This window comes from Mustela lutreola, chromosome 10 (assembly GCF_030435805.1).
Source record: "Mustela lutreola isolate mMusLut2 chromosome 10, mMusLut2.pri, whole genome shotgun sequence".
NCBI lineage: Eukaryota > Metazoa > Chordata > Mammalia > Carnivora > Mustelidae > Mustela > Mustela lutreola.
Window position 1 is genome coordinate 113,144,711 of NC_081299.1, and position 8,509 is coordinate 113,153,219.

Genomic DNA, 8,509 nt, shown 5'->3' on the forward strand with positions numbered 1-8,509 from the left:
CATTAACACTACAAATTGTACATTATATTCAGAAATGTCAGAGCCTTGAAAGAATATGGAATTGCTGGCATTCTAGCCACTTTCCCAGTTTGCTCTCTTCCTACCTCTAAGTCCTACTTTAGAAGTGCTATTTTGAGATTTCTATTTTCCGAAGCTGCTTTGACCAAAGGCATTCTGTCAGCTCAGAGTGAGAAAGATGGCGGGGCGAGGAAGTGCAGGAAAATGCTAGTGTTAGGCCCAAAGAAAGCCTGACTAAGTCCAAAGACAGACAAGCTAAAGAGACTTCCGTGCTTTGAGGTTCTTTAAGTCTGTGTGTGTGCCTTTTCTTCTTCCAATGACCTCTCTCCTCATCATGTGTCCTTCATTAACAAAAGGTTTCTGGATCCGAGAATTCACGCTGTGCGCTCCTTCAGACACTCCATTCAATTTACACCTTTTATTACAGTGGCTTAACATCACCATACAAGAACAAGAGTACAATATACCTTCGTCTAGGCATCCCTACATATTAAAAATGATATGGCCACACCGCAGAGGATTCAGACATAAGCACTTTTAAAGCCAGAGTTTGGGAGATGTGATCTGAATGCAAGTATCAAAAAGGAACTAGCTGGTTAACCCAAAAAAGAAAAATACATATTATGACTTGAAGCCATAAAAAAGTAAGAAATTCAAACTCTTTTCAGAATTTTAGGTACCTACAGAGCCAAAACTTTTTAAGACTGAAACCAGCTACTAAATCCCAATCCTTAGAAATTAAACATATACGTTTTGATAGTTTAAGTACAGACCCAGAGGGATACAGAAAACAGATAAAGCTCCTCCTGGCTCTGATTCAAACCTTGGGACATTTTCAAGGCTATGTCTGATGAACCTTTCCTGTCAGTAAAGTCTTTTCAGTTTAAATTTCTATTCTGTAAGTTTATGTCCTACAGTTATCTGCTGCCAGCTTCAGGCTGACCTCACCAAGAGAAGTAGGGCAACTTTAGAAAAGGAGCTTGGTATGCTTTGTAGTACTGGACCAGAACCAGTAACGACAGTACAGTCTTTCAGATTTCTCATTCCGGGAGCTTAAGACGAAAGTCAGGCATAAACGTTAGGTTAAGTGCCTTTTTGACCCGATTCCTGGTAAGTACGTGTATTCAGAGATGTGTTCAACGCACAGTCGCTCAGCTTCTAGGCACAAGGCACTGGGAGGCTTCTGTCAGGCCGGGGGAGCGGCGGTCTGACTGTGCCACACGGTACCAGAGGCGGGTCCTACGCGTCCGGGGCTTTTACGTTTAGTTCAAAACCACTTGCCCTGAACTTTCAGGCCTTTTCATTCAATGTGCACGATTTCACAGGAGTGCTTTCTCCAGGCTGCACCTAGCCCACCCGAGGCCAAGAGACTCACTGCGAAGTGCAGTGAGTTCCCCGCTGAGGACCCGTCCGGGGCGGGGACAGCCCAGGAAGCCCGCAGGAGAAGCCCGAGGAGAGGCCCCGGAGGGCCAAGGAGGGCAGGCCACCCAGGGCCTGGCTCCGGGGAGCAGAGCCCAGGCATGCACCTTCATGAACTCGTCCTTGTCGAAGCAGAGCGAGTCCGGCCCCTTGGGCAGGTTCATCTTACTTCTCTCCATCCCGCCGACTGCCGCCTCTCAGCACCGACACTCGAGCGAGGAGGAAAGGTAGGAGGCTGCGCTCCCCGACGCTACCAGTGAAGCCACGGCGTTTCCACCACACAGAAGGCACCGCTTCCTCCAACATGGCAGCGCCCCCGCCCGGCCAATGAAAGAGGACGCCGCAGGCCCGCCTGCGCCTGCCTCCGCCAAGAGAGGCGCGCAGGCCCTACTGTTGAGCCAGCAGGTGATGCTGCCCCCATGCGGCGGAGGGCGACACTACAACCTCGCCTACGTTTCTGCAGGGCAGCCCCGACGCTGTTGATGCACGGTGAGGGGGAGAAGGGAGGGCGGGGAGGGTCAGGGGCGCTCCCTCCCCACCTCGCCCTTTCCCTCGGAAAATCGGCCTGCGAATCTCTTCCAGGACCTTCTCCCGAGATTGTCCCGGGGGAAGCATAGCCGTGGCAGGATGCTGGCCCTTTACTTCTGCGGCCGGTTGTCCAGAGAGGGGGGCGCGTCCGGGTGTCAGGCCTCCTGTCTCTGGGTGCCGCCGCTGCAGCCGCCTGGGCGCGGAGGCCTCTGTGGGAACCCGGCTCCCGCCCTTAGCCCCTGCACCCACCCGCGAGCGTGGCTTCTCCCCCGCTGAGCTTGGCTCCAGCGATCTGTAGGGAGGAAGGTGGTCAGCTGGCAGCCTCGGGTCGTCTGGGCCGCTCCCAGCTCCACTTCAGCTCAGCTGCGGGGCGGCCACAAGTTTGGGTTCTCAGAGCTCTTAAAGAATCACCTCGCTACCGGCCGGCCGACAAAACGCAGCCGACAAGTAGAAGTGCGAGCATGTTTATGTCCAGTCCACTCTAGAATGGGCGGAATCGTGTGTTTGTGGCTAGCGTTGGTTCGATAGCCACACCTGCCCCCAATTTCCGAGACCCCCTCCTCCTCCTGCCGTCCACCCCACATTTATTTTGAGATTTTTCTTTCCTCTTCCCTTGCTCTTTCTCCCACTGTCCTCCCCTTTAGTGGGAATGTCATGGTCAAATGATGATTCATTTCTCTTTTTTTTCTCCATGACACTCTGACAGCTCAAACCACAGATCTCACGTGCGCCCTTCAGGCTGCAGCTTTGCTGTAATAGCCCAGGACTGGGCTGCCCCTCCCAATGCTGTGATCTCCCAGAGATAGCATGAGCAGTCCTTAGAAAGGGATGGGACACAGCAAGACAATGGCTTGCAGTGAGTCTTGCATTCGAGTCACTCCAAACGGGAAACTGGTCACTTTTTTTAAAAAACGTGAGTACAGGGATGCCTGGGTGGCTCACTTGGTTAAGCAGCTGCCTTCGGCTCAGGTCATGATACCAGCATCCTCAGATCGAGTCCCACATCGGGCTCCTTGCTCAGCAGGGAGCCTGTTTCTCCCTCTGCCTCTGCCTGCCATTCTGTCTGCCTGTGCTCACTCTCTCCCCCACTCTCTCTCTGATAAATAAATTAAAAAAATCTTTAAAACCTGAGTACAGAATCTGAAACAATACATTCCCTAGCAGTGGGCCTGGCAAGGCCTTGTTTAGGAAAACGTTCGCAGTCAATATCCAGAGACTATGACAGGTAGGATGAGAGCTGGAATCTTATTTGGAGAATCAGAATAAATTGCCAGGGGAGCAACTATGAAAGTGCATTCTATGCCCTGTTGTGGTCATTTGGATATAGGGAATGAAAGCCTCATTATTTGGTCTTTGTTTGTTTACTCTTATTATGAAAATTCTCAAAATGTGTAGAGCAGAAGGATCCCGGCCCTTCCGAGTACTTATCACTCTGCTTCCCCAACTGTTTCATAGGCCCTCCTCCTTCTACTGCCCCCAAAGTGCCTGTATTTTTGTTTTTGGGAGAGAGGGGAGGTCTGGAATATATTTTAAAGTAAATCCCAAACATCACATCATTCCCTGCTCCCCAAATACCTTGGTTTACACATCAAAGAAGGAGGAGGAAGAGGTGGAGGAGGGGAAGACTGAGAAGGAGGAGGGATGAAGAAGAGAGATTTCCGCACAGGCCCACCATGCCAGAATCAATAGGTCTAATAAGCTATTCCGATTGGCTCTGAGAGGCATGACTTTTAGCCTCTCAGACTTTTAGGGCCACAGTGCTAATAAGCGACAAGGGCAAATTCAGGCAGCGCAAACAGCAAGGCCCACACTCATCACCAAGGCACCGAGTGGGGGGGCAAGGGTGCCAGACCGACAGAACAAAGTTGTCTGGGAACCCCACCTGCCCTAGAAGTCCAGATGAGCGAGTAGTTGAACTGTTTTTTGCCTTCATTGTCATTCCTTTCTGAAATTATTGCCGGCCTTTGTTAAAGACATGAACCTGAGCTTGTGCAGCCTGGGGTACTGATCTTGGGGTTGCTGAAGAGAGTAGGTGCCAACAAAGAATGAAAATCCCTGCTACCTGTTCTCCTTCTGAGAGTCAGGAGGGAACAGTCAAGACCCCATACAGTTCACTGCCACGTGGAGCCCTGGCTGTGGCAGTGGCGTGGCCCACCAAAGCCAGGAGCAACAGGCAAGACCCCAGACCCCAAATGCTAATGGAACACCCTGGGGAGGACGAAGGAAAGGCAGAGAGTCAGCGGAAACCTTCCCAAAGGACATTTCCCTCAGTTTCATCTGGGAGCTGACACTCAGCTGGTACACACCCCTTCAGCCACACAAAGTTTGGTGACTAGCCTCTGGCCAGAACCTGCGGTGTGTCTCCCTACCCTGAACCCTTCCTAAGATCCCTACCACGGCCTCGCGATCCAGGCACTGGGCGTGTAACACTTGACTCTGCAGGGGTCCCCAGGCCAGCTTTTGGTTAGTTAGTTGTCCGCGCTGTTAAAGATTTGACTACTGTTACATGTTTGACTCTCGTCTTTGGTGATGGTACCTATTTCATAGGAATTAGAAGCTGGAATCCAGGAAACAGGCTGGAAGATGAAATTAAAAAGTGGATACAAAGCTTCTAATCAGAGCCAGACACAATCGGCGATCAACTATATCCCAGTCTCTCCCCTCTTCTCTGATCTGTACTTTCCTTAATGAGGAATGAGACTTTAAGTTGACTTTTTTTTATCTTCAAGTCTCTCTCTCTCTATCGATTCCCTAACTTCCCTCTCTTGCCTTCATTTCATCCTAGAACTTGTGCCCACGACTTCTTTTCTAAGTAAATATTAACCTCCTTTGACTCTGAATCTCTGGAAAATTCTCAGTTCCCTATTTTCGCTGGCACTGTGACAGGTCCTCATTTCTCCTTCCCACTCCTCTCTATTTATAGTTTTCACATTTTTTTTGGCAGGTTGGCTACAGAACACTCAAAAATTGCAAAGAGAAATACTGTGTTCTGGAAATTCGCCCGAGCATTTTTTTCCAATATCGTCCTTATGCTCTTCTGATCCTCTCTTGAACTGTTGGACTAAAGCAGCTGACGCTTCCACCAGCAACCAGAGTCATCCTGTCCACTACTGTGGGAACAGAGGGTTTCCATTTGGAACTGCAGACTGAGCCTAAAGTCTGGTGGCCCTTTGGTGCCAGGATAGCAGGTATGGGATGGGTGGGACATGGAGGACAAGCATCATGGTAGAGGTCTCCATTCGACCAGGAAAGCTCACAATGAGCCAACAGGTACATTTCAACATCTTCTGTATTTTCCTTATAACCTGTTTCATTCCAGAGTGGATTTGAGATCATTTAGTTTGATTCTTAAATGTTTCCCATTCCAACCGGAAACAGACTCATCCTACAGGCTCCCAAATTCTGCCTCATCTTCCTAATCAGTTAGTACCCCAAATTGGGTATGATAGTGCCAGAACATTCTTCCATGTGTATTTTATAACAGACTAGTATTTTATTAGTTTTTTTCAAACTAATAAGAATGATAAGGGTAACTTTTTTTTCTTTTAAAGCATAGGCAAAATCACGAAAGACATTGAAATGAACCTAAAAGATTATAGTGTCTTCCAAGGGAAAACAGGTGTTGTCTCATGTACCCTTCTGGGCTGACCAATTCTATGGGATATTCTGTGCCTTTCTTGTCTTTGAGCTATTTTGCAACTCTATAGATTGTACATAATTGATGTGGATGCAGATGATCTTGTCTAGCTATATGTAAATGAATTTTGTCCACTGGAAGTACAGTTGACCCCCTTTCCTTTGGTAGAAGGCAGTTTTGCATCCATTTGCATTCTATTTGCATATCTATTTGCATCTATCAAAGCAAATTCGTTTAAGTATTACTGATTGTATATGTGTCTGCCTTGAGATTCTTGCTTGAAGTGGTGGTAACATCTTAGTGGTTCCCGAGCTAATGAATGAATTAAACAAAATCCCTTCAGGCATTCATCTCATATTTGTAAAATGGTCCTTATTTAATCTTTTCGAGAAAATGATACACTAGCAAACCATGACAAGATTCTGGTAAATGAAAAGTGCAATGAAATCAAATCGGAATGAATTTTAGAATTACCTTCAATGTGGCCCACGCTATGCCAGAGGCAGAGAATGATTGAATCTCAAAGACATGACTTCTGGCCCCCAGGAGTTACAGTAATCTGTGTCAACATTGGCATGCCTGAGAAATGCATGTGACATTCCCATCAGGGTTTCCCCGGGGGTTCAGTTAACCTTTCTCTTCCAAGCTACCCTCTCTTGTAGTGATATCAACTGTGCCCTTGGTTTCAGCTCCCATTCCCTAGCCAACATCTCTCCCACTGATACACGACCATCTGTTTCTTTCCTACCCACCAGGCCCGTGTAACTGACTACCTACTCATGCTATTTCACTGATGTTCCACCTATGCCTCAAAACCCAGCATGTTCAAAACTTGATTCATCATCGTTTGTGAAAGAATGGCTTATCCTCTTTTGCTTTGTTTCTTTAGAAATGATTCTACCAATGCCAGCGGCATGCACCAGAAACCAGGAAGGAATCATACAGCTGAGCCAACCTGCTGTACTTTAAAACACTTGACCACAATTCTCCAGTGGATACTCAACCCTGGCTTCAAACTCCCTTGTCTCTCCGGTGAGTTTGCTTTCCCTCCTTCAAGACTTGCCTCAACAATCCCTACCCCTACCTCTTCTGAACTATGTCACCTCACTCCCAGCTCCTGTCCTAGGGATGAGGGAGCAGAAGGCAAGCTTAGGACAAAGCAGAAACTGGCACCCTACACCCTCTCCCCATGCCATATGTGTAACATTCCTCATGCACTCCTGGCTGCCCTAAAGGAAAAACGATGCTTAACTGATAGAGATCCCAGTCCTGCAGGACAGGAGTATCCCTCCATCTACGAATGTCCTAGTGACTTACAAGGAAGGAAGAAGCTTTCTCATCAATAGCCTGACTTCCAGAGACCCATACCTCAGTTTCCGGAAGCCCTAACATCACCCTCCCCTCCATAAAATTGAGGGAGGCTAAGGGGGAGGGAAGTGTAATAAAACTGAATTTCTTCTAAGCCCAAATCCCACTGACAAGGATGTGTGATAGAAGGAATGTAACATATCTCCAGGAAACTCCTGACTGTCTTCATGCTTTCCCTCATTAGAGGCAAAAACAGCCTTGACTTGACAATAACCAGGTCTCCCTTATCCTGAAATTCTTCTTTAGCATATGACAGTCCTTCTGGACACCCCCTTTGTCCTCACCTTCCTCAGCTCCCAGTCAACCATGCCTCTGTCTGAGCAGCTCTTTCTGCCCTTGGGTCCTGTCCCTGTGTTTTAATAAAACCACCATTAGCACCTAAGACGTCTCAAGAATCCTTTCTTGGTCATCGGCTCTGGACCTCACCCCACCAAACCTCACCTGTGTTCCAAAACTTCATCACTAGTGTCACACTTCAAGAAAATAAAAGCCCTTTGTGCAGGAATTCCCTTATCTTACCACCACCCAATCAAATCTACACCTACATTTGTATCCATTTTTAATTTGTTTTTAGACATTTACTCAACAAATATTTAGTCAGTACCTACTGTGTGCTACACACTGCCCTGAGTGTTTGTAAATCTGTGGCGAACGACACAAAAAAGTCCCTGGCATCATGGAATTTACATGGTAATTGGAGAAATGTACAAGAAACACAGAAAGAGTTGAAGACAGAGCAGGTTTATTGAGAAGAGCAGACATCCCCAGCTAGGGTTTGTTCTTCCTTGTGCCTGGGATTTGTTCCTTCCAGCCCTCTCCAGGACTCCACTCCCAGGGCCAATATCAAGTTCTTGTTCCAATGGATCCTTCCAGTCAGAAGACAAATGACCTTTTTCTTAAAAACAAAAGGAAAAAACACAAAACAAAGACTTCCTTTAACCTTCTACCTTCCTATAACAACCTCCATATTTCTCTCCCCACCTCATTCCCAGCATAGCTTGTAAAATATTTGTCTACACCTGTGGGTGTAGGGTACCATGTCCCCAAGGGTAGTTGAAAAAATCTCTATAAAGAATCCTCATGTGCAGGTCATTTTAAGGGAGTCCATTTCCAGATCCAAACTCCATGTGTACTCTGTAGGATAGGTGATATGCCCATTCTTGGGTCTGATATCAGGATACTCCTCTCCTTCCTGGAAGATCAAGACACTCCTCTCAGATCTTATTAGAGTGTAGGACTTGGGCTGATACCAAAGTTGAAATACCAGTTTTGTTTCAAATAATGCCCTTCTGTGGGCAGTACTGGGGCTCCACCTTTAGAGCTTCCTCTCCTTATTAAGGGTAAAGGTTAACATCGGAAAGGGGATTAGGGCAGATGTTGGAAGTGCTCAGAATAACAATCAGTTTTGGTTAGTGACACTCATTCCTTCATATTTAAATTAAACTACATATTTTTAGGGATATAATAGGGAAAAACACAAGTAAGGATTTTAATGGTTTCATTCCATTCTAGTATGGTTTGGGAAATAAAATAACAGAA

At 47.1% G+C, this 8,509-nt stretch overlaps 1 long non-coding RNA gene across 1 annotated transcript; it reads left to right on the top strand.

Moving 5' to 3' along the window:
- The first annotated feature begins 1,820 nt into the window (after positions 1 to 1,820).
- LOC131810154 (uncharacterized) lies at positions 1,821 to 7,341 on the top strand. The gene is made up of 4 exons (XR_009345456.1): positions 1,821 to 1,926; positions 4,910 to 5,153; positions 6,492 to 6,634; positions 6,717 to 7,341. It is a non-coding gene; the product is annotated as an uncharacterized LOC131810154 (long non-coding RNA).
- The last annotated feature ends 1,168 nt before the right edge of the window (positions 7,342 to 8,509 follow it).